Consider the following 26,600-nt stretch of genomic DNA (forward strand, 5'->3'; position numbering starts at 1 on the left):
GCCCTTTTGAAGAGTACGGTTTTGGCCCCTGAAATGCGTTGGCTGACTATGACATTGTTTATATGCTTTTGTTGTCTCTTTTACAGAAAATTCTGGACCGAAACTGAAAATTCAGAATGCACTTGGCCGGAAACCGAAATGGTAGTTTTTTGTTTTTTTTTTAAATATATTTTTTATATATACACTTGTATTATATTTGACTTTTCAATTAATATCATGAATGTAGAAAATACAATCCAGTAATGTAAAATAATTTTATTTGAAAGTAACACGCAAAAATTGGACAGAAAATAAAATTTTAAAAGCTTAAATAGGAGGCGTTTTTGCATTGAAGTCAATAGGGGGTGTTTTTGCATTGGTCACTGGGACGCGGTTTTGCATTGAAATCAGTGGGACATGGTTTTGCATTGAAATCAAAAGGGGGCATTTTGCATTTCAATCAGTGTGACAGGATTTTGTATTGAAGTCGGGGGGGGGGGGGGCGCGATTTTGCATTGAAGTCAATAGGATGCATTTTGTAATGAAGTGAATAGGTTTTTAGGTGAATAGGTTTTTTCTTCTTCTTCTTTTTCCTATCAGCAAAACGACGATAACCCTATTTTTGACTGATAATTCTAGGCAGCAGACATTTTGGTGCATCACTATTTGTAATCAAGATGAGGGAGAGACAACTGTAAGGTGGTCGAAAGACAATTACATATAATGGTTTGTGTTGAACACCTGCACAGAGAGCACACAATATTATTATTTATTACAGGTAACTTTTTAACACCAACAATGTACACAGTGATTTATATATTGTACATTCACATAAATGTGGAGCAGAACTCCAAGTAATTTTTTTTTTTGTCCCATGCATTGAGGCTGTGCCCGTTTTGTCCAGGGGGCCCTTGGAAGGCTATACTTACCCAGTCCTTCGAACCTCCCAAAAACAGCACTCCCCCACGTCCAGCGATGGACTGTTCCTGCCAGTCTCTAATGAGAACAGTCCATTCACAAGACCGCTAGCATGCAGGAGGGCATAAGTGACAGGGACTGGTCTTGGAGGATCGGCAGACTAGGTATGTATATCTCCGCTCTTATCACCCATAGACAAAAAAAAATTATTTTTTCCAAATATTATCTGTAAAATCCATTTCTTGGAGTACATCACAGAAGACAGAGCAGGCTATTCATGACTATGTGGGTTAAATGCCACCTATAGGTGAATGGACACTAGCCGACCAATCAGAGAGGAAATCCTCCCCTATATAACCCCTCCTATACAGGAAGTACTTCAGTTTTTCTGACAGGCAATGCAATTCCAGAAAGAGGGGAGGGACCTCTGTGTCCCGTGATGTACTTCATGAAATGGATATTACAGGTAAATATGAAGAAAAAAATCCAATTTTCTTTATTGTACATCATGGGACATAGAGCAGGCTACTCATGATGTGGGATGTCCCAAAGCAATAAGAAATTTGGAGGGGAGGGTGACACCGCGAGTTCTCTGCGGCTCTTACATTGACCTGGTAGAACCTTGTGAATGTGTTAACTGAAGCCCATTTAGCGGCCTTGCAAATCTGAGCAACTGACGCCTGATGGCAGATCGCCCACGATGCCCTCACACTCCTGGTAGAGTGTGCTCTCCCCCGAAAGGGTGGGACCTTACCCTTCAAACCATATGCTTGAGTGATCAATTGGCAGATCCAATGTGAAAGAGTTGCCTTGGATGCTGCATGCCCCTTCCTGGGCCCATCCAGTAGCAAACAAAAGCCTCTGACTTCCTGACCTGTGCCGTCAAAGTCAAGAAGACCCTTATGGCGTGTACCACATCATGTAACCCCCTCATTGCAAGGTATGCAAGGATCTCTCCCTTGCTGACTGAGGCCTAGGAAAGAATGAAGGCAGAACAATGTTCTGATTGAGATGAAAACTAGAAACCACTTTTGGTAAAAAAAAAAAAAAAAAAAACGGTTGAGCCCAAACACCACCTTATCCTGATGCAAAGCCAGAAAAGGTTCTTTACAAGAAAGAACTGCCAGCTCCGATACCCTTCTTGCAGAAGTGATTGCCACTAGAAGAGAAACCCAGGTCAACAGGACTAGCAGAATCTCCCTAATAGGCTTAAACAGTGGTCTCTGCAAAACTTCAAAGACCAAAAAAATGGTAGGTTAGCAGGAGGAGCAATATGCATTACTACTTGTAAAAAGGTATGAACTAGAGAGTGAGATGCAATGGGTCACTGGAAAAAAATAGCCAGTGCTGGAACCTGGCACTTATTAGTACGAACAGCCAACTTCTTTTTCAGACCTGAGTGAAGAAACAACAGGATCCTATCAATCACATATTTCCGAGTATGCCATCCCTGGACCTCACTCCGGGCAATGTAAGTCTTCCATGTTCTGTAATAAATGTTCGTAGAAACTATCTTTCTAGCGCTCAACATAATGGGAATAACAGAATCCGATACTCCCCTATCCTTTTAGGATCTGGGTCTCAATAGCTATGCCATCAAATTTATCGACCGTAAAGCTGGGTACAATATAGGTCTTTGACAAGCAGGTCTGGCCTGTATGGCAGGGACCAAGGCCTGTCTGCTGCCAGCATCACTATGTCCACATACCAGGTCCTACTGTGCCAGGCCGGGGCAATCAGTATAACCAGAATAGACTCCTCTTGAATCCTGCATAAGAGATATGGCAGCAGGTGAATCAGAGGAAGAGCAAAGATTAGGGAAAACTGGCTCCAAGGAATCACTAAGGCATTTAACCATGCCTCAAGGATCCCTCATTCTGGACACAAAAAGGTTGACCTTTTTGTTGAACCTGGATGCCAACAGATCTATGTCTGGGCAACCCCATCGTTGGCAGATTGCCGTGACAACCTTGGGATGCCAAGCCCATTTCCCCAAAGTCAACTGTCAGCGGCAGAGATAACTCGCATGCCACTTCTCTAGCCCCGGAATGAACACTGCTAACAAACTTGGTACATATCTTTCTGCCCAGACCAAAATAGTTTTTCACCTCAGTGGTTACCACTCAGTGAACCACCAATTCTGAGTCACCAACCACCACTTCAGGCTTCGCAGTACCTTGGGAGACAGATATATGGAAATCCAAACCTGGAACCTTCTTGTTCCAAACAGTCAGAATGTTCCTTTGCAATGGTCTGGAGTGGAATTGTGCAAAGGGTACTGCCTCGAACGAGGACACCATCTTCCCCAGCAACTTCATGCAGAGCTGAACTGAAAGATACCTCTTGGCCTTTAAACTGCAGACCTGGTCTCCCAGGGCACAGAATTTCCCTGGAGGAAGAAATACCTTTGCATGAACCATGTCTAGGACTATCCCCAAATATTCCATGCTCTGTACTGGCTCCAAGGCCGACTTCTCTAAGTTGAGCACCTAGCCCCTTTGTTTCAGGATCTGCACTGTAAGGGCCACATCCTACTTCAGACTTAGCACTGCCCGACCTCTGAGCAACAGATCATCTAGATAACCTATGACTGACACCCCTCGAGTTCTGAGAAGCCCCAACACCAGAGCAGGAACCTTCATGAATACTTGAGGAGGCGTGGCCAGCCCAAACGGCAGTGCTATAAACTGGAAATGCTGAGCATCTACTGCAAACCGCAGAAATTTTTGGTGAGTGATGAATATTGGCACATGTAGGCATCCATCCATGATGTCTACGGACGATAAAAAATATCCTTCCTGCAAAGAGGCTACTACTGACCGAATGGATTCAATACGAAAAGGACCAGACATTTAGAAACCAATTTAGAGCGTTCAGGTCCAAAATGGGCCTTACATCCACATTTGGCTTTGGGACTGTGAACAGGTTTGAATAAAACCCTTGAAACCTTTCATCCGCTGGAACTTCTGTGATCACCCAGAGACAACAGGCAATCGAGTGCCTGCAACAACACCTCTTTTTCTGGATTCATTGGTACATTTGACTTCAGAAAACGGGGAAGAAGGAAGACCCGAAATTCTAGCCTGTACCCCAGAGAAACTGTCTAAATGACCCACCTGTCTTGGATTAGAGTCCTCCAGGCAGTTGCAAAATTCAAAAGCCTTCCTCCCACCTGAACAAGTAGGGGCGCCCATACCCCTAAGGTGGACTTAGGATCTGCCTTGGTCGATTATTGCACCCAGGGTCTCCTTTGGTTCTGACCCTGCATCCTACCCCTAAAGCCTTTTTTCCCCTTAAAATCTTTTGGATATATTTGTCCAAATCCTCCCCAAACAGTCGCTCCCCATGAAAGGGAAAATCTGCCAACAACTTTTTGCATGGCAGTTCTGCAGACCAACTCTTTAACCACAAAATCCTGTGTACGTTTACTGATAAGAGGGCCATGCAAGAAATTTGCTGAATTGAATCCTTAAGAGCATCAACTACAAAACAAAGCACATGGAACATCCTTCAAATCCTCAGCCAAATATTTCCCCTTCATGGTCAGAAAGGCACCGGCAAATACCAATAGCTGCCACCGCTGAGTCCGGGAGAAGTAAGCCTTAAGGAGAGATTCCTGCTTCTTATCTGCTGAAAGCTTGAAAACCTGGACATTATCCACAGGACATGTTAATTACCTATTCAGGGATGAAACAGCTGCATCTACCACAGGCATGCCCCATTTTGTAATAAACTTCTCCTCCATAGGATATAGGAGAGAAAATATTTTTGGAGGGACAAAAACCTTGTCCGGGTGATCCCAATCAGCATACATAATTTAATTACTCTGCGGAGACCTTAAAAGAGCCAAGAGAAGCATACTTAACCTCAAAAGGATTCTTTGGGGAGTAATCTGAATCCTGAATGAACCATATCAGTAAGACCCTGGACCAATAACCTTTGAGACTGAGCGGCAGAAACCGCCTGCTTCTCCTCAGGCTGCGACCCTTCAGACAGCGACTCCATTGCCTGACCATCTTCCTGGTCCTCCAACGCCCCCTCATCCTCTGGTTCCACCCACTCCTGGTCAAAGACTGGTGGGTCCAATGAACGGGATCTCTCCCATTTCTTATTCACCTGAGAAACAGATGCAATCATTCCTGCAATCTTATCATCTAAACCTAAGGCTGAAGCAAGATCCTCCTTGGTTACATAAACAGAAGCGGATGCACCAGTAGTAGCCACAATGCCAGACAAATGTAGCGGCTTAGATCGCTCAGAGCAGAACTGCGAGTAGGTTCCTCAAGACCTGACGGTGGTGCACATGTGCCCCTTCCTGCTGCGCCTCCCCCACTCCGCTTTCTGAAAGACATCCCTTCCTATAGCGCTTCTGAATGCAATACAGAGAGAAATAACAGAGAGCCCAGGATACAGCTATGCAAGGTAGTGCGACCTTCATACACTCATTGCAAAATACTGACTTTCATTAACCACAAGAGGCAGCCTCCTGTCTGATTTGGCCAATGTTTGCCAGACACATAAATAATTATACCCCTGCTGAATGTGTGCGCGCTAAATTAGGACCAGACAGGCACAGGCAAAGTTAAGCACTAGGCAACTCTGCCAAACAGGAAGGAAAACAATACCTCTTTTTCCCTTCATTTTTCAAAAAGAGAAAAAAAAGGGGAGGCAACTTACCATTCCTGCTACAGGACTCAGAATTACAACAGGAGTCCAATCTTCACCCATTATGGCAGTCCCTGTCACGCAGACCTTCAAGGACTCAGTCCCCACAATGTGGGGCCAGTGCCTCAGACCTGTATAGCACCCTGCTGAAAAGTGCCTTGATCAGATTCAAACTGCACAGGGTTCCATTTACGTAGGGTCCAGTGCCGTAAGGCTGCATTAAAAAGGCAAAACCCCAAGGATTCTTCTCCTTATCCAGTGAATCTCGGGTACCATCCATTTTGGCTAATAGCTTTCCAAACGGATCCGATTAAAGTCCATGATTCCCAAACAAACTGTACCAGACCTTAGGTATGCTCCAGGAGCACAAGCAACACTTTCAGTGACCATCCACCATATAGACACTGGCGAACAAACTGAAGTACTTCCTGTGTAGAAGGGGTTATATAGGGGAGGACTTTCTCTCTGATTGGTCAACCAGCATCCATTCACCTATAGGTGGCATATAACCTACATAGTCATGAATAGCTATGTGTCCCCTGATGTATGATAAACAGATGAGCAGTTAGCCCATGCAGTGCGGGCACAGCCACACTGCATGGTACAAAAAACATCTGCTGTAAGAAGCTTTCAATCTAATGACCCATTTCTCACTTGCATGCATGCATACATACACACTGGAGCCACTTTAGATAGGAGCTAATTAAAGACTAAGTCCACCTTAAAGTGTTACTAAACCCACAACAGTAAAATCAGTCTGTATATGCAGTAAAGCGTGCTCGTTATACTCACTGTGGAACCTAAGGGGTCAATCCTCTGTACTATGTAAAAAGAATTTTGATCCTGTCTTCTCTGATCCTCCCCTTCTTCAACAGTCCCCAATCCATCTGCTGATAGAATAGAGCCTTGGGGGGCAAGATGCACATGCTCAGTATTGCTAGAGAGTTTTTTTTTTCTTGGTAGAGTGCATGTAATCAGCACAGGGCCAATCAGCACTGTCCAGACAGAGGGTCAGGGGTCCTGAAGCCTCATAGGACAATTAGGGGAGAATGAAAACTTCTCCTACAAGCTTTAAAGTGGTTCTAAAGGCTGAAAGTTTTTTACCTTCATGCATTCTATGCATGCAGGTAAAAAACCTTCTGTGCGCAGCAGTGCCCCCAGCCCCCTCAATACTTACCTGAGCCTCATCGCGATCCAGTGATGCGAATGACATCCTTGTCTGTCCCGGGTCTCTGCCTCCTCATTGGCTGAGACAGCAAGCGGGAGCCATTGGCTCCTGCTGCTGTCAATCACAGCCAGTCAGCCAATGAGGAGAGGGGGCAGGGCCAAGTCGAGGCTCCGTGTGAGAATGGATATACGCAGCAGTGGGTTCCCCCATAGCAAGCTGCTTTCTGTGGGGGCACCCAACAGGAGAAAGGGGCTAGGAGAGCCTGCGGGGACCCGAGAAGAGGAGGATCCAGGCTGTTTTGTGCAAAACCACTGCACACAGCTGGTAAGTATAACTTGTTTGTTATTTAAAAAAAAAAAAAAAAAAAAAAAAGAGAGAAAATGAACCTTTAGAATCGCTTTAACCAGTGCTCAGCTGGACACGAATGGAAGTCACAAGACTAGCATGACTTTGGAGTGTGGGAGAAAACCAGATTCTTCAGAGGAAATGCATGCAAGAACAGGGAGAACTCCATGCAGGTAGTGTCCTTACCAAGATTCAAAGCAAGAATCCTAGCGCTACAAAGCAGAAGTGCTAACCACCAAGCCACTGTGCAATTTTATGGCAAGTTCTTCAAATGATGCATAAATAAAAGACATGTAAACAGCTATTCATGTGCCTAACCATTCCTGAATGTTGTGCTTACAATAGTGTCATCATTTGGGAGTACTCTTTAGCTTCAAGTGCCAATAACGACATACTCTTAAGAAGCTGCGTGGAAAACAACAGCAGCAGTACAAAGCTGTAAATATATCACCCTGTACTTCCAAGAAAACAAAAATGTATTTTCTAATTGCCACATTTCTCAGAATCTACTAATCTGCTTTATGCAAATGAGACATTTCTGTCATATTAAAAAAAAAAGCATCACAAGGCCATACACAGCGCACAGTCAAAGCAAAGGACTCTTATGTGGTAACGCAAACCAGGCATTTCAAGGAGTTCAGGGCCAAGCAATGTGTCAGGAATTAATTCAAGGATATGATTTTTATCTGCAACCATCTAGCTGGCTCATGTAGCGCTTGAAGAGAACGCATAATTGAGAGCGGAAGGATCAGGGAACTTCCTGCAGTTTGCAGAGATGCCATTAGGGGGAGTCTAGAAAATCTTGAACCAGAGGAACTCTGTTCTTCTAAACGCTGTTTTTGTTAAGATAAATATCTGCAAAAAAGAGATAAATCTAAAGCCCCATTCCTGCTTTGAGATTTTTAGAGTCATTTGCATGGGATTTTGTATATCTCATAGGGCCAGCCATGCACTTGAATACACGTGTTTGTGACCCAAAAAGAAGCTCCGTTTGAGGGCAAGCTTCATGCGATAAGGAGCGTTTTGCCACAATTGCAACATCACATCTTGTTTGGGGTGATATTAAAGGATAGCGACACCCAAACATGCTCAGTGTTGTGCTGCGATTGCTTTGTAATTTGGGATCGCAGGCAGAATCGCAATCGCCATTACCCCAAATTGCAAGATGCGAATAGGGCCTAATGTAAAGAGAATCTCTGTGTGTGTGAATATTATAAAAACCTTGTTGTGTACTTTGTACAGGGCATTTTGTTTAATATTATATATATGCAGCACAGTGGCTAAATGGTTAGCACTTCTGCCTGGCAGTACTAGGGTTGTTGGTTCGAATCCCAAACACAGCACCACCTGTCTGGAGTTTGCATGTTCTCCCTGTGCCTGCATGGGTTTCCTCCAGGTACTCCAGTTTCCTCCCACACTCCAAAGACATGCTGGTAGGTTATCTGGTTTCTGTCTAAATTGTCCCTAGTATGTGTATGTATGAATGTGAGTTAGGGACCTTAGATTGTATGCACCTTGAGGGTTAGGGACTGATGTGAATGGACAAAACACACACACACTGCTGCACTGAGTATATTGATGGCACTATATAAGTAACTGAAATAAATAAAATATATACAGTATCTCACAGAAGTGAGTCCACACCTCACATTTTTGTAACTATTTTATTCTATCTTTTTATGTAACAACACTGAAGAAATGACACTTTGTACACTCACTACTTTACATTGTAGCAAAGTGTCATTTCTTCAGTGTTGTTACATAAAAAGATAGAATAAAATAGTTACAAAAATGTGAGGTGTGGACTCACTTCTGTGAGATACTGTATATATTTTATTTATTTCAGTTACTTATATAGTGCCATCAATATACTCAGTGCAGCAGTGTGTGTGTGTTTTGTCCATTCACATCAGTCCCTAACCCTCAAGGTGCATACAATCTAAGGTCCCTAACTCACATTCATACATACACATACTAGGGACAATTTAGACAGGAGCCAATTCACCTACCAGCATGTCTTTGGATGGTGGGAGGAAACCGAAGTACCTGGAGGAAACACACGCAGTCACAGGGAGAACATACAAACTCTAGGCAGGTGGTGCTGTGGTTGGGATTCGAACCAGCGACCCTAGTACTGCCAGGCGGAAGTGCTAACCATTTAGCCACTGTGCTGCCCATGTGTTATAAAAGCTGTAAACTCACTACTTTACATTGTAGCAGCTTTTATAACACATGGGCAGCACAGTGGCTAAATGGTTAGCACTTCTGCCTGGCAGTACTAGGGTCGCTGGTTCGAATCCCAACCACAGCACCACCTGCCTGGAGTTTGTATGTTCTCCCTGTGACTGCGTGGGTTTCCTCTGGGTACTCCGGTTTCCTCCCACCATCCAAAGACATGCTGGTAGGTGAATTTGCTCCTGTCTAAATTGTCCCTAGTATGTGTATGTATGAATGTGAGTTAGGGAACTTAGGATTGTACGCCCCTTGAGGGTTAGGGACTGATGTGAATGTACAATATATATGTAAAGCGCTGCGTAAATTGATGGCGCTATATAAGCACCTGAAATAAATAAGTGTAAATGACACTTTGGGCCCAATTTGGACATTGTCACTTAGGGGTGGACTCACTTTTGTTGCCAGCAGTTTAGACATTAATGGCTGTGTGTTGAGTTATTTTGAGGGGACAGCAAATTTACATGTTATACAAGCTGTACACTGACTACATCACATTGTAGCAAAGTTTCATTTCTTCAGTGTTGTCACATAAAAAGATAGAATAAAATATTTACAAAATTGTGAGGGGTGGGCTCACTTCTGTGAGATACTGTATAGTTTTTAGGCTGATGTCAGACGGGCCATTAGAGACAAAGAGGCTGTCTGTCTCTATGGAATTGCTGCCTCTGTAGCCAGATGCAGCGAGATGATGCTCTGTTGCTGGCCCAAATGTCACTAAATCTTTATCACTAGTGATGGGAGTGACATCTCACTGTCTCAGAGACAGAGGGAGCAATTGCATAGGGACAACTCAGGTAGCCGCTTAGCAAACCTGCCAGTGGAGATTTGAAAAACTGTTGGCAGCAGAGATGTCTGTCTGACATGAGCCTTATTTACTAGCTCTACCTTGTTTATCTCAATTCAAGTCTACCTCACAGGCTCTGTCTGATTGGAAAATATTAGGAACAAATCCTCTCTACAGTTTCTAGTGGTGCTGACAGCAAAGTTTACAAGGGCACTGATGTCACCCAGGAGCCCCCACATTTCACATGCAGCTTCAAGGGTTCTTAGCAAGGAGAATTACAACCCCAATTCCAAAAATGTTGGGATGCGGTGTCTAATCTAGATAAAAGCAGAATGCAATGATGTTCAAATCTTACAAACTAAAGTTTTATTCACAATAGAATATAAAACAAATCTGATATTTAAAATGATAAAATGAACCATTGTAGGACAAAAATAAGATAATTTTGAAACTGATGGCAGCGACAGGTCTCAAAAAAGTTAGGACAAGGTACCAAGCTGGCAAAGTACAACCCCAATTCCAAAAATGCTGAGAGCAGGCCCTGTTTACCATGGTGTAGCATCCCCTCTTCTTTTAACAACACTGTAAATGTCTAGGAAATGATGAGACCAGTTGCTGGAGTTTTGGGAGAGGAATGTTGTCCCATTCTTGCCTGAGCCCATGTTGCTCTACAACCTGGATATATCTTTCAGCATTGATAGTGCCTTTCCAGATGTGCAAGCCACTTATTCCTTACACACTAATGCACCCCCGTACCATCAGAGATGCAGGCTTTTGAACTGAGCGCTGATAACAAGCCAGAAGGTCCCTCTCCTCTTTAGTCCGGAGGACGCGGTGCCCATGGTTGTCAAAAGGAATGGCGAATTTCGATTTGTCTGTCCACAGAACAGTTTTCCACTTGTAACAGGCCATTTTAAATGAGCTTTGGCCCAGAGAAGATGGCAGGGTATCCGGATCATATTCAGATATGACTTCTTCTTTGCGTTAGTTTTAACTTGCATTTTTGGATGGCACGGCAAACTGTGTTCACAGACAGTGATTTTTGGAAGTATTCCTGAACCCATGCAGTGATGTCCATCACAGAATCATGCCTGTGTTTATTCAGTGCCATCTGAGGTTCTGAACATCACGGGTATCCAATATTGCATTTCAGCTCTGTCCCTTGCACACAGATTTCTCCAGAATCTTTTGATATTTTGTACTGTAGATGATGATATATTTAAAGTTTTTGAAATATTACGTTGAACATTATTCTGCAATTGTTCAACAATTTTAGGACACAGCTTTTAGCAGATTGGTGAACTTCTGCTCATCTTTACTTCTGAGACACCCTGATACTCTAAGATGCTCTTTCTGTACCCAATCATGGTACTGACCTGTTTCCAATTAACCTAATTAGTTGCAAAATGTTCTACCTCTTCCTTGTTCTCCCCCCCAGCCCTCATACGATTCAGGACTGTGCACATCTCCAGCTCTTCTCTCCCTTTAGTTCTGGGTCTCTCAGGCTTTGCTGAGGCACTGGGAACCATTGGCTATTGCTGTTGTCAATCAAAGTCAGTGATGAGTGAGCGGGGGGTGGGGCTGAGTCCTGCTGTCTGTGTCAATGGATGCAAACAGCAGGGCTCAGGAGTGAGCATACACAAGTGCCCCTAAAGGAAGGAACTGGAGAGAGAAGAGGAGCCAGCAGTGCCCACAGGGGAACTGAGAAAAGGAGGTTCAAGACCACTTTGTGTAATTCCAGGTAAATATGAGTCTGTTTGTTGGTTAAAAAAAATTACGTTTACAAATCACTTTAAAGTGGTTGCAAAGGCTCAAGGTTTTTTTACCTTCAGGCATTCTTTGCCTGAAGGTAAAAAACCTTCTCTGTGCAGCATCCCCTCCTGCCCCCACTAATACTCACCTAAGCCCCCTCTCAATCTAGTAGCGATGTGTACTGGAGTCTGGGCTATCCCAGGGCTCCCTCTCCTCACTGACTAAGACAGCGGCATGAGCCATTGGCTCCAGCTGATGTCAATTGCAGCCAGTGAGAAGAGACACGGGGGGGGGGGGGGACTGACTGACCTGTGGCCCTGTGTGTGAATGGACACATGGAGCAGCGGCTGGGAAGTGCACATGCTCGGGTGCCCCTATAGCCAGCTGCTTGCTGTGGGGGCACTCAACAGGAGGGAAGGGGCAGGAGCACCGGCGGGGGACCAGAGAAGAGGAGGATCCAGGCTGCTCTGTGCAAAACCACTGCACACAGCAGGTAAGTATAGACAAGTTTTTTATTTTCTTTTTTTAAAATGTAAGCCTTTAGAATCACTTTAATGGCTCATTCACAACAGCCATGCTAATCCAATGCAAGGACAGCACAACGTATGTTAATAACACAGTTTGTTACAGTGCAGCACAATTTACAGTAAGTGCTCATGCACACGGACGTAGAACAAGCTGTGTTCTGATCTGAAATTTCTAAAAATCTGAACGAAGCAGTATTGCTTTGGACCCGTTTACATACTTTGCATGATTTAGTCCAAAGTGTATAGCTGCGTAAGGCAAAACTGGAAAATTTGTTTACAGTCCACTTTTGACCATAAAACACGCTGTACATATCTAAACGTGTGCACTAACATTTCAAGTATACAGTGTATAGCATAAATGGACCCTATGCAATGCCAGCATTGCCTAGTAAATGTGGGGTCTAAGTTTAAAACACCAACGTGTAGGCAGTGGCAGCAGTGCAGATGCAGAATGACTGAAAGTTGAGGCACCTCTACCACTGAATATACACTGCTGACGTTTGCATCTGCCCCTGGATTAGGCATATATGTAGCAGCAGTGGGTGCGCAGAATGAACTTGGCTTTCAGTCTTTCAGAAAGATTTACTGGAGGGAGTTGCACTCAAGAGAGACTGCCCACAGCTGCTCCTTGTTCAGGTGTCAGCTATCAACAAAAAATTTCTCTGGAGTGTGAAGTCTTGAATAAGTGCTGATAGAGAGCGAAACGCATCAACCTTTCCTCTATCCCCACCAGGGGCGGACTGACCATTTGGAAACTCGGGCACTGCCCAAGGGCCCAGGGTCAGTAGGGGGCCCCATGAGATGCCCCTGGTAATTTTTCATAGGCTTTTTTGAGTTTGGGCAAGGACACAGGGGCCCCATGATCCCCTATTGCCCAGGGGGCCCCATGAGTTGTCAGTCCGCCCCTGATCCCCACAGTGTCTTTTTGCTGAATGATGGTGCTTTTTTATATTCAATAAACATGGATGATTTTTCGGAGTGAAGATGTCCAGATTCTTTTGACTCTTCACCAAAATCTGAGGTTGTTATGCGCCACTGCCACCACACAGATTACATACTACACATCTCAACTCATATGGACGTATGCAGATGTGTGTCCATATAAGTTCAGACAAAAGTAAAGACAACTCTTTACGCATCCTTCATAAATCAATAGGGCCATATGCATGAGGCCAAAAAACGCATATGCAATGTAAAGCCTGGTTCACAATATCGTGGGTGTCTGCAGATGCAGGAACTGCAGTGAATCCTGCAACCGCAACCACCCGCAGTTAAAACGCACGGGGCTTCCATCCATTCTTTATGGCAACCCCACGCATCTCAAACTGCAGCACATCTGCAGCCACATTTTGAAAAAAGTTCCATGCACCTTTTTTTGTGTGGTAAACGAAGGCACGGCAGCCCATTCAAAGCTAGCAGATGAAAAAATAGTTATTCACACACTGAGGTGTAGTACTCTGATCAATAAACTGGATACAGGTTGCCATTCATTCAGCATCAGGGTGATGTCCTGCTTCTGGAATGTTTCCAAATATGGTTTGAATTGTAAATACCGATATATGTTAGATCATCTGCATGAAGTCATCTGTATTAATCTACAAATGGAGAGGAATTAGTTCTACTTCAACTAGTGAAATTAGCAGACGTCGTCTCTTTGTTTAAAGAAGCATAAAGAGAAGTAATTACACTTTGCTAGTGAGTCTTGCTGATGGATCATTGAAAGATGTCATAGGACTATTGCATGAGAGGTCGACAGTCCGCAACATAGCTCTGATCAGGGCTGAACTGACAGAACTGCATTGATGCTGAAGAGTTTCTGTACCCAATCTGCAGTAATCGCCATCATTTTCCACTGTAACTAATTTGAAGAAATTACACGATTTTTTAATGTGTGCATATGTTATGATGAGCAGCATGACAAAAGGCCTTAACGGACTCTCCCTAAATCATTTAGCAGTGGTATCAGGGTAGCCTGGTGTGACGTCTCCAACAACAAAACAGAGCAGACAGGCTCTTTATTTCAGAAGAGACACACAATGTGCAGTTCAGATTACATTCCAGCACAGATCCTGTCTGCCAGGGTAACTGAACTCCTGCGCATGAGCAGGTGTGACGTCATCCTGCGCTAGTCATTAAAGATGGCCCAGGGATGTGGTAATTTTGGAAAAAACTACTTGTCCAGGGACTAAATCGGTGTCCCAATCTACTCGTCCTGATAAAAAAAAAAATCAATTTTAACCAAAACCGTATTTAAATCTGAGGTGCTGTTCGGAATGTCTGGGACTTTCAAAATCAAAAAGGGGCTTTACGGCCATTTAAATGTTTAATTTTTTTTAACAGTGCACTGTTTATCTCCTCCTCGCCTGTCTCCAGCACCGCACCCGGAGACTAGCACGGAGCAGGGAGGGAAGAGACCTTGCAGTGTAATGAGCACTGATTGGGTGCTTGTCAGGAAAGGGGAGTGTCGGGCTTGTCCTTTATCCCTTTTGCTGCCAGAGCCGTTTTTGCACACGTTTAAAAAAAAATCATTGTAGGCCTGAAGATTACATAAAAACCCCCAAACATTAATTTCCTAGAGAATAAAATAGCGGTAGTTCCAATTTTTTATGTCGCATGATAGTACCGCAAAATTTCAGTAAAAAATACACAAAATGAAGTTTAGGGCACAAAAAAAGCAATAAATCACCTTATTTTTTGGTAAAATATAAAAGATGAGGTTCCACCAAGTAAATAGATATCCAACATGTCAAACCTTAAATTTGCACGCGCTCGTGAAATCGCGACAAACTTCAGTACCCTATATTTTTTATAGGCGACTCTTTTAAAGACCCTTATAGATCATCAGTTCAGCATTACGGAGGAGATCTGGTGCTAGAATTATTGCTTTCATTCTGTCGTACGCAGCGATATGTAACATGTGTATCGCAATCGTCGTTTTCATGCGTAGGCGCCCACTTTTACTATTGTACATGCGTATATGTGGGGGCTCAAATTTTTTTTTAGGGGAGGTTATGTGCTTGGGAGCAAATTCCAGCTTTCAGTGCTGTCACACTTTGAATGACAATTACGCAGTCATGCAACACTGTACCCATATGAAATTTTTATCATTTTTTTGTGACAGATAAAGATTTATTTTGGTGGTATTTAATAACCTCTAGGTTTTTTATTTTTTTTTTAAACAAACCAAAAGCCACTGAAAATTTGGAAAAAAAAAAGTTTTTTCTTAGTTTTTGTTATAAAATTTTGTAAATAAGTGATTTTTCTCCTTCATTGATGTGCGCTAATGAGGCTGTAGTGATGGGCACAGATAGGCTGCACTGATGAGGAGGCACTGGTAGGTGGCACTGATGGGCATTGACAGGCATCACTGATGGGCACTGATAGGCAGCACTGATGCACACTGATAGGTGGCACTGACTGGCATTGATAGGTGGCACTGAAAGGCAGCTCAGATGGGCACTGATATGTGGCATTGATGTGGCACTGAAATGTGGCACTGATAGGTGGCATGGATGAGCACTGACAGCTGGCACTGATTGACACTGACAGGTGGCACTGCTGGGGCTACACAGATCATCAGGGCACACTGATCATCAGTGTACATGTCCCCTCCGAGGAATGCCGATTACCGGCTCTCCTCTCCTCACGAGCTGTCCCTGTGTACATGTGATCAGCAGTGATTGGACACAGCTGATCACATGACCGAGCCGACATCTTCAGCTCTTTCCGTTGATCGGTGATCTGCTGTGTCCAAGGGACACAGCGCACCGCTGATCGCTCCCGGAGCCACGCATGCGCGGTTAGAATGGGAGGACGTCATATGACATCCTCCCAGAACAAGAGAACCGCCTTGCGCCAGTCATTGTACTATATGGTGGGCGGGAGGCGGTTAAAAAACAATTTTTTCTACTTAACTTGATGATTTTTTTGAGGGGACAGGTTCTCTTTAATGAGACATCCAGGGTCTAAAAGACCCCACGTCTCCCCTGTGCTCCCCTGAATGTAATGCAGTCCACATCGCACTGCATTACATTCTTTCCCGGCCCCAATGGGCGGGAACCTGTAAATGGAGACCTGGAAGTGACACCAAACGTCACTTCCGGGTCAGGACAAGAAGGGGTGTGGAGCGGACGTGTTTGCTCTCCTCCCTCCCCTCTGGATGCTGGTGTACACTGAGCCAGTCATGGGCCCGCAGATGGGCAAGCAGAGCCCTGGACACTTGGCGAGTGGGGAGGGCAGAGCACTGCTGCCCGAATGCTTCCTCCTGACAGGTGAGCCCTGCTGCTTGCCCGCAGCAGGGCTACAGGTTGAAAAAAGCTACCTGCCTAACGCCCAGAACTACATGTCCCGGGCATCGGGCAATACAAATTCAACATCCCTGCTGGCCGCTGACTGGCACCGACAGAAACAGGTAGAAAATGTGGGTGCCAGTGAGGAACCTCGGACCACTGAAAGAGAGGTGAGTAATACGGATTATAGTTCTGCTTTCAGATTCTATTATGAAAGGTGGCATAAGGCACCTTTCACACAAAGGGTTCAGTCAGGTACATCTGTCAGTTTTTCAGGTGGACCTGATTGGACAGTCCATTCTCCTCTATGGATCAGCAGGTGTAAACAGACTTGTGTTCATTTACACCAGCTTCCCTCTGGGTCCAATCTGGTACACAAAAAAAAAAAACAGAAGGGGATCTTCTGTCTAGGCAGATCAGATTGGAGGGAAGTCAGATGTAAACGGATAGCGTAGTCCGTTTACTGCCAGCTACCTATAGAGCAGAGTGGGCTTTGTCCATGTCCTCTCTGCATAAACCATGCAGATTCGGACCTGTCATCCACCCGCTCTGCTCTGATCAGTGGACAGATCCCCTGCTGATTAAAACGGAGTCTACCCTGTGTTAAAGGGGCCTAAGAGAGTTGATCATTGACTTTCTGAAAAATCCCTGCTCTGACCCCAAGAACCTTGTTATAAAATAATGAACTCATCACAAAGTTGAATGGCAGGAAGACATAAAGGACACAAATTAAAGCTAAATTCCAGGATAAACAAGTATGGAAAAATATTCACCATCTGTATTCTTCCTTGGATCTTGGTCTGCTTTTTGTATTTCTTCCAGATGTGTACAGTAATCCAGTGTGAAACTTTACTTCTGTGCAGGAGCTTTCCATTATAAAGACCGGTCACTGCTGCTCTCTCTCCTTGTGCAGGGTGACTTGGTCTTGTCTCTACCACTCTCTCCTGTAGTTTTCTGCAGGAATATTCCAGTAGGTGGTGTCTGCTGGGCCCCTCCCACAGCTCTGCTTAATGCACAGGATATGTACAGCACAGTGATGATGTCACACTACATTTACAAGGTAATATCTGGGTTTACAAAGTCATTTGGTGCACACAAAGTTGTATTTGTAATCCTTTGGAGATATTGCGGAATAATTGTATATTTAAATGACAGTGTTTGTGCCTGGAGTTGATCTTTATAGTGACACTAAACTCTGCTTTAAAAAAAGAAAATTCTATTCAAGTATGTATTCTAAACTCAGAAAAGTTTCTTTTATTGCTCTCAGCCTCCTGTTTTTTTGCTCCTGTGATCTGGCTTCCTGTTAGATAGTGGCTATGTTCATTCTCCATGGCCCCACTGTTATACAGGAATGCAGCCACCCTCTCTTGATCGTACCTGAAATTGACTATGGGATTTGTACTGTGCATAGAGTAGTGCACATGACCCCAACGAACGTGTACTGCTTGTTCCAAACAAATGGAAGTGAGGACAGGGAGAAAAAAAAAAAATAAACAATTTCATGAAAAATAGATTACAGGGCCAATAAAGCAGAACTACACTGAATCTTACCTAAACCACTATTCAATTCATTTTTAATATTCAAAGCAAACTCGTCTATCCATTCAAGTCTCCATGCTTTATTTTACTGAGAAATCACTTTGAAAAACACCCCCTAGCATTTCTAGCTGTGGCAATCTTGAGAAAGTAGCTTTAATTTCATGGAATCTATCTGCCCTCAGCTCAGACATGCAGGCAGGAGGGTGTGCTTAGAAGAGAAAACCCCTCCTCCCCTCCTGAAGACTCCTGGGATGTATGACATCATTTGCCTAGGCCTGGAAACCAAGAAGTAACTGAAGAAATGTAAATAAGTTTTAAACAATTTTAATTGTTGGGTGAGCGGAAACCAGTGGAGGAACTGGCAGAGAGGGGTGGCAGACACTGAGTGCTTGACAAGGCAGATGAGTGTGGCAGCAGCATTCTTGATGGACCAAGGAGAGATAGCCTATGTAGAGGTAGGCTGAGGAGGGAGTTGTAATTGTCAAGTCAAGAGATAACCATGATACGAATTTGATTCTTTGTGGTATAGTTGGTTAAGCAGAGAAGTATTTTAGAGATGTTACAGAGGTTGAGGCAGCAAGATCTGGACATTGATTGGATGTGGGGTTAAAGGAAGGTTCGGAGTCTTTCACCCAACACTCTGGCATGACGGGAAGGACTGATAGTTGTGCCACTGATCTCGATGGAGGGGGCACCATAGGAAGGAAATATTATGAGTTTGGTTTTGGAAATATTGAGTTTGAGGAATGGTGTGACATCCATACTGATATGCCTGTTAGTAATTAGTGATGCACAAGGAGACTGATGGTGTGAGTGAAGGGGTAGATATCCTTTAAGCCTCTGTTCACACCAATGAAATTTGCTATGTGTCTGTCGTTGTTCTACTATGACCAACTACAACTACTAACAATAGAAATGACAGTATTCTCTATGGTGTCCATTCACATTAATGCAATATGGTGCAGTGTGATTTTTTGATGCACGCGATTCTTTTGGTGCTATGCAGTATATATTTGGCCCCACAGATTGCAATGGGAGCACATGAAAATGTTAAGATATCTTGCGAGCCAAATCAGAAAACCACCCTACCGCACAAGGCTGGACAAAATATGTCCTTAATAAAATAGGATCGCAGACACCTAACACATAACTACCACTGTGTATAATTTATATCATCCTATTGTGTTGCGCTCCTTAAAAATTACATATGATCACTTATCCATGCCCAATACATATCACCATATATAGACAAGTGAAAAAAATAAACATACATTAAATCCTTTAACCAAAATTCATGTATAATAATCACTTAATTTACTTAAAAAACAAAATAATTCATACTATTAATATATATCCGTGATTATAAAATTGCTAAATCAATAATACATCATTTTTAGTGAAAAAAATATAAATCTCAAATAAAATTATTTTAAATAAATATACATATATACTTAATTAATATTGTGTGAAAACAGTGTCCCATATAACATAAAAATAGTGACTTAGTGCTTTAATTAATCTTCAATCCGTGATTGCATGTGAATCCGTGACTGTTTGTGAATCCTCCCATTAGTGCAGATGTAAGCTCACCTCCTTATCTGCCTATAATTAGGCTATATGCGCTTTTGGTTCACCTCCTATGGAACCTGCTTGATTAAGACTCTTTCCTTTTTAGATAGTGGATATCCTTTATCACTGATTTTCCCCTCTGGGATTGATCCCTCCTCACGAGGGCACAAGTCCTCTATACTCTCCTCTCCATACGTCTCTCCACATATAGGGAAAAAATTCTAAACATAGTGTTTTATCCTTTTTAAAATATAGCTTTATTATCTCCAAGTAATACACTCACATGTGTTGTATTCAATATAAGGCATATCAAATGTAAACCGAATCCTTCGCTGACTGTTTGAAGCATGTACCCGCCGTCTGGCAAACAATCTGACTCCCTCTGAGTGACGTTGCAGTCCCACCCCTACGCGTTACGCCACTGGTCACGTGGCTTCATCAGGGGGTTTTGATAGGTTCGTCACTCTCCCATTGCCGGCATATATAGCTCGGCTTCGCCATTTTGTTGACTATCTACAGGAGGCAGCCATGTTTCTGGGGGCAATTCCATTATATTAACACTCTCTCCCTTTGATACATTTGTTGCTTATACTGCATTACTCCTCCCGGAGGGATACACTGTAACATAATTCCGCGGTCAGCGTGGATTCAAACAATCTCCCTATATACACATCAGCCAATTTTAATACTTAAAAACATAAGATTATACTAACCATCACATATACAGAATGTACAAATCTATATATATATAAATGAATACATCTGTATTTTTAAAATTGCCAATGAAAAGCATATACATATACGTGTTTTTTGCATGCTTTTGGTGCAGTTTTGTGGTTAACATCAAGTCTCTCCCTTCTAGCAGCAATGATGTCACAGTATATATTGTTAGTCACTGGCCAATACAAAAAGCATCAAAATGAGCATAATCACTCTACAAAAAACATACTGAAAAGGAGCATGAATATGCCAAAAAAACCAAAAAAAAAAAAAACACGGAGTTGGGCTTAGAAGAAAATTACCCACAGCTATTCTAGTTTTTCTTTAAAATAAACCCCCAAGACTGCTGTCTGTACACGAGATGGTAAACTGCCATAAACAATAATTTACCATGAAGGTCTACTTGTAATAAAACTGCTAGTAGTAGCTCGGCTGAGGGAGTGACGAATGAAAGAGGGTGAAGGGTGACATTCAAGCCTTTGTGTGTGCCCTTTCTGGTCAATAAACAAGGCTGCAACCTCTCAGGGGTAAAATAAGCAGTCATTCATTCTTCTGCTTTATAGGACGGTGCTGTAATAACTGACAGCCATCGACCAATCTGCAGCTGAGGTCTCTGAGCTGTCATCACCGACTCAGTGGGCTTCACCTGCCCTGAGCACTGACCTCTAAGATAAGATCAACAAGGTTAGGCCTACAAGGGCACACATGTGCTGCCTGCGTTCACACACCAAGAGATTAAAGGGCCAGCCTGTGGATACCCAACAGTTCAGAGTATGTTTGAAGCCAAATTAGGAGAACATCTCATTTAGATTTGCTACATGCTCACAAAACACATAAACAATGAAAACATGCTGCCTACCTTTTCACTAGCTTTTATTTGCTAAAAAAAAAAAGATCTTATTTAGCTCTAAAGGGGAAACTCGCCCTACCTAGCAAAAACTAAAATGTCAGCCCCATAAGGCTTCATATGCATACAGTTGTTCAGGGTCTGTACAGTGTGCAGAGACTGTGTAATGACATTCCCGGGAACCACTGTGAAAAGCATCTGCATGTGCACCGACGTATGCTCCAAACACGTTCAGCCTTCCATTAAGATGCAGTAGACAAGGCTGCTGTACTCGGCAGCAGTGGGTCCAGGGAATCCCATTACCCAAGCGCTGCAGAATGTACAGTCCCTGTACGACCACTGTGCACTGACAAATGCCCCAAATGCAGATGGTGTACATTCAGAACATGCGTCAGTGCACATATGGGTGCAAACCCTGGCACACGACCACTTCTTTGAATGCATCTCATTGGGTGGCTGTATGCAGGGACACGTGACGTCTCACGCATCGACGTCTACCGGAAGTGCGATCGCGGCCATTTTGGAAGTGGGAACATGAGGTTGTTCCCTTGCTGCATTATCACATTGTCTCTGCTATGAGGAGCTGTTTTTTCCGTTTTGAAATGTAAGTTACTGAATAAATTGATGTTGTACTTTATCTACCATATCTAACTGCGGATTCATTTATGAGGGAAATGGAAGAGAGTTCGTAAGACTGAGTTGGAGTTGGATCCTGAAGAAAGATGTTATCCTAATCTATGATATGTCCTTCTGATATATTTATAGGGTAATTACCCATCACTACACGAGTTGGAGTGTTATATTGTGATTTGTGGGGTTTAAGGTGATCACTATTCAGTATATAGTGTGGTTATTCACACAGGAGTGATTCACGGATTTGTTGCAGTTGACACAATTGGAGTGTTTTCATGTTTGAGAGTTTGGATATATATATGCGTTTTTTTTTTTTTTTGTTTTTTTCTCACTAATTATGTGTTTTGCATGATGCACATATTAATTTATTTTATAAAGGGTATGACACTATTTTGAGTTTGTTTTTTTGAGGTTTATGGTCATTGGAAACTTCATGAACTAAGAAAGATATCTACTTTGAAAGAAGAAAAGATTTTTTGTGTATGGTGTTTAAGACATTGGGGACATTTTTGCATCTTTATTGGACATTTATATGTTCTTTGGATTTTGTATAAAGAAAAGTTTTTATATATATTGTATGCAGCATCAGCAGGTCCTGGGAATGTCATTGCGCAGGCTCTGCACACTGTATAGCTCCTGTACAGCCATGTACATGAAACCTGTCCCTGTATGAAAATAGAAAAACAATATAAAACAAAACAGAATTACTAGTCCATGGAGTCCAACATTACCTTTCAGTCAAAGTTCTTCCAGCACTGCTCTGCTTCCACGATGCCTTTTTGAAACAAGATCCTGCGCATGCGCAGACACATGGCGGTTGACAGCCAGGTCTCATATGCCTGGTACCGAACTGTGGAGTGTCTGTGCATGTGCTATATCTCACACTGAAACCTTGAATCACTGCCTCCTAGGATGAGTCTGGAGGAATCTGAGACCAAAGTGCCACATTAACATTGATTTGCCCAGAAACAGATTTATTCCAAGACAAGATAAGGAAAACTTCCAGAGGTTTTACTTTTGGGTATTTTTAACGACTTTCTTCATCTTACCCATGCTCACTCTATGTTCTGGACGATTCTCTCTAGGGCTCGGAAGACCATCCTTCTCAATTATTAATCCTCTAACAAGGAATACGCCAGAAGAATCCTTACCTAACAAAGTACAAAATCATCTGAGATCTTCATAAAATATAACAGCTGTGGCTGGACTTGGTTATACAACGATGATCTCCCTCATCTATGTTCCTGTTCATGTTTATCTGCCTGTTTATACTCCTGTATACAGGTCTACATAGTCACTTTGTTGGGCCTGACACATGTAGCGGTTTTTGCATGTAGTTCTTGTATGTTATAATTATGCAAAATGAAAATAAATACCTTAAAAAAAAACGATGGGGTATAAACCCTCATAAAGCAAATACTTTTTGAGGGCTAAAAATTCACAATTCAACAGAGCTTGAATGCTGACAATGAATTCACAGAGATACTGGATAATGGTTACAATGTAACAAGGATCTTGAAGCAACATGTATAAATACATCAATGGTTCATATAGTGAACTCGATGTAGAGCTATTCACCCTGAGGTCATCCCAGAGGACAAGGGGGCACTCTACATCTGGAGGAAAACAGATTTCATCTCCAAACACGGAAAGGTTTCTTCACAGTGAGAGCTGTGAAAATGTGGAATAGACTCCCTCAAGAGATGGTTCTGGCCAGCTCAGTGGATTGCTTTTAAAAAAAGGCCTAGATTATTTCTTAGATACATAGAATATAACTGGATACTAACATTTATAGGTAAAGTTGATCCAGGGAATATAAAATTGCCTCCCGGGGGATCAGGAAGGAATTTTTTCCCTGCAGGAGCAAATTGGATCATGCTTTGCTGGGTTTTTTGCCTTCCTCTGGATCATCTGTGGGTATAGGATTATACATTTTTTTTTTTTATGGTTGAACTGGACAGACTTTTGTCTTTTTTCAGCCAGACTAACTATGTAACGAAGAGCTAATATATACTGGACCAAATGGAAAATATGCAATTTTATGAATAAATGGTTAAAATAAGAAGCTGGTTTAAGCAGTTTCAGTCCTATTCTTCCAAATTTCTTTACTGAGTGTCCTGGGATATGTGACACAGACATCCCAAGTTGAAGTGGATGCCCAGCCTGTACCATCCTTGCTTAGGGCTCATTCACAAGAGCAGTGCCATTTGAAGAGCAATCTGTATTGGAATGCTCTTCAGAGAGAATTTGACAGGTGGTGAGGAGGTGTTATGATATAACCCTGTACATGCCGCCATACTGCATTGCACGCATTTGCAACGCAGCCCCATCGACATGCATTAGTCACGTTCAGCAGTGGTAACACCCACCCCTGTCAGAATACAAAGACATAGAGGGAAAGATTGCTGCATCAACAACACTTGTGCTAATGCTGGGATCTGAGTTTTTTTGGGGGGTTTTCGTTCAAATCACCGGTTGAAAAAGAAAAAAACTCAACCTTTATACCCTGCTTAACACTACGCTCTCCCCAGATTGGCAATGCTGCTGTGCAAAGGTACAGCATCCATCCACCCACCTGAATACAGAAGTGTTGTTACTGGGCAGATCATCAGTTTAAAATAGGAAAGAAGGCATCCTGCTTTCCGGGTATTTGTCCTTGAGCGCACAGGGCCCTAAACTCTGATACCACACGGTACAGTATTCAGCTGCAGCATATTTTAGCCTGTCATAGACTTTAACAGACTGCAGACAGACAGCATACCGACTCAGAGCTTCCCAGGCATACACTAATGCTGAGATTGCACATACAAAAGCTAGACGTAATGTGTGCAAAAGGTCTCACTTTCTAATTTACAAACCTAAAAAAAAAAGTCTCCTACTAGTTCTGCAATAGAAGGTATTAGAACATAGTTTCAGCATGGGGCTTTGTGCGGAGGATCATTTATTCAAAGTGGAAGTTTAGTCAGAAAATTAAGTCATGGTAGATCATTTCAGGCTGGCCCCTTTTTGCAGGTATAGCTATGTAAAACATTAAAAATTAAGTGCCTATCCTGCTTAAAATCCAGTAATACACGATCCCACCCTGCTCTGCACATGCTCAGTTGCCCTCTATTTTTCAGCACTGTGCTGAAAATGTAGAGGCCAGTCTACTGACAGCCTAAAGAATTACTGCTGCTCAGGGTCTCTGGGCTTCAGCAAAATAGCAGATTCTAGCAAGAAGAAACAGAACAACGCTGAATGGAATTTAGCGCACACTAATTTTGGTGACATACAGTTGCAAGAAAAAGTATGTGAACCCCTTGGGATTACGTGGAGTTTTGCATGAATTGGGCATAAAATGTGCTCTGAACCTCATCTTAGTCACAACAATAGAACAACACAGTCTGCTGAACATAATACAACACAAATATTAGATGCTGCCATGGTTTAATTGCACATAACATGTAAACATTCACAGTGCAGGGAGGAAAAAGTATGTGAACCTTTGGACTTAATAACTGGTTGACCCTCCTTTGGCAGCAATGACCTCAACCAAACGTTTCCTGTAGTTGCAGATCAGACCTGCACAACGATCTGGAGTCATTTTGGACCACTCCTCTTCACAAAACTGTTTCAGTGTAGCAATATTCTTGGGATGTCTGGTGTGAATCGCTCTCTTAAGGTCATGCCACAGCATTTCAATCGGGTTGAGGTCAGGACTCTGACTGGGCCACTCCAGAAGGCGTATTCTGTGCTGTTGCAGCCATTGTTTTGTTGAATTACTTGTATGCTTTGGGTCATTGTCCTGTTGCATCACCCATCCTCTGCGGAGCTTCAGTTGGGGGACAGATGGTCGTACGTTTTCCTGCAAAATGTCTTGATAAACTCTGGAATTAATTTTCCCATCAATGACAACAATCCGTCCAGGCCCTGAGGCAGCAAAGCAGCCCCAAACCATGATGCTCCCTCCGCCATGTTTTACAGCGGGGATGAGGTTTTGATGTTGGTGTGCTGTGCCTTTTTTTCTCCACACATAGTGTTGTGTGTTCTTCCCAAACAACTCAATCTTGGTTTCATCTGTCCACAGTATATTTTGCCAGTAGTGCTGTGGAACATCCAGGTGCTCTTTTGCAAACTTCAAACGTGCTGCAATATTCTTTTTGGACAGCAATGGCTTCCTCCGTGGTGTCCTCCCATGTACTCCATTCTTGTTTAATGTTTTCCTTATTGTAGATGTGTCAACACAAATGTTAGCATGTGCCAGAGATTTCTGTAGGTCTTTAGCTGACACTCTGGGATTCTTCTTTACTTCATGCAGCATTCTGCGCTGTGCTCTTGCAGTCATTTTTACAGGACGACCACGCCTAGGGAGAGTAGCAACAGTGCTAAACTTTCTCCATTTGTAGACAGTCTGTCTTACCGTGGACACATTAACATCAAGGCTTTTGAAGATACTTTTGTAACCCTTTCCAGCTTCATGCAAGTCAACAATTCTTGATCGTAGGTCTTCTGAGAGCTCTTTTCTGCGAGGTATGGTTCACATCAGACAGTGCTTCTTGAAACCAGTAAACCCAAAACAGGTGTGTGTTTTTTAAGGGCAGGACAGCTGTCAGCAACACATCCAATAATATCACACTGATTGAAGTCAAGG

General features: G+C 43.0%; 1 protein-coding gene across 1 annotated transcript in view; it reads right to left on the reverse strand.

Moving 5' to 3' along the window:
* The window catches only part of PTPA (protein phosphatase 2 phosphatase activator), a 153,250-nt gene that overhangs the window by 97,201 nt on the left and 29,449 nt on the right, over window positions 1-26,600 (reverse strand). The window lies entirely within an intron of this gene.

This window comes from Staurois parvus, unplaced genomic scaffold (genome assembly GCF_062004578.1).
Source record: "Staurois parvus isolate SC_StPar_1 unplaced genomic scaffold, SC_StPar_1.0 ptg000068l, whole genome shotgun sequence".
NCBI lineage: Eukaryota > Metazoa > Chordata > Amphibia > Anura > Ranidae > Staurois > Staurois parvus.